The sequence below is a fragment of the Mandrillus leucophaeus genome, unplaced genomic scaffold, assembly GCF_000951045.1.
Source record: "Mandrillus leucophaeus isolate KB7577 unplaced genomic scaffold, Mleu.le_1.0 Scaffold831, whole genome shotgun sequence".
NCBI classification, from domain to species: Eukaryota; Metazoa; Chordata; class Mammalia; order Primates; family Cercopithecidae; genus Mandrillus; species Mandrillus leucophaeus.
In genome coordinates this window covers 46517-47338 of record NW_012109042.1, presented here as the reverse complement: position 1 = coordinate 47338, position 822 = coordinate 46517, and the positions used below count along the sequence as shown (strand labels likewise).

The 822-nt window shown below is 39.2% G+C and overlaps 1 pseudogene; it reads left to right on the top strand.

Moving 5' to 3' along the window:
- Window positions 1-188, top strand: part of LOC105530605 — a 7560-nt pseudogene extending 7372 nt beyond the window's left edge.
- The last annotated feature ends 634 nt before the right edge of the window (window positions 189-822 follow it).

The following is an 822-nucleotide window of genomic DNA, read 5'->3' as shown; positions in this document are numbered from 1 at the left end:
TGCATGTCTAACAAGTTCCCACGTGTTGCTGATGCTGAGGGTCTGAGGACTACAATGCAAGAATTAGTGGTTTAGTGGACGTCTACCTAATGAATACATGCTGTATTTCCTTTAGCACCTGTGATTACAGAGGAAACACCTTTCAACTGGAAGATATCATTAAACAAGATAAGAGTTCAGGTCAGTAAGAATTAAATTTAACTTAATTGAAATATCACTGTGAAATGTTTAGAAATAATATGTCAGGCCAGGCACAGTGGCTTATGCCTGTAATCCCAGTACTTTGGGAGGACAAGGCAGAAGGATCCCTTGAGGTCAGGAGTTTGAGACCAGCCTGTCCAAGATGGTAAAACTCCACCTCTACTAAAAATACAAAAATTAGCTGGGCATGGTGGTGCATGCCTGTAGTCCCAGCTACTCAGGAGGCTGAGCTAGGGGAATCACTTGAACTCGGGAGATGGAGGTTGCAGTGAGCTGAGATGCACCACTGCACTCCAGCCTGGGCAACAGAGAAAGACTCCATCTCTAAATAAATATGTAAATAAATAAATAAATAATAAAAATAGAAAATAAAAGGAAGATGGGGCAGCTTTGCGTACTGCACGCCCTGAAAATGGGCTGATTTCCCTCGAGAGGCAGGGATTTAAGCTCTCTAGCCTACATGGGATACATACAGAAGAAAAAAGAAGAAAACAAAAAGAAATTTAAGTATAAATCAATGAAAATAACTCTTCTCTCTGATTATAAAGGAAATCACATTCTTTTTGTAATAATTTGGATGACAAAATATAAAGAAAAATCTTTAATTTTGCCACTCAACAC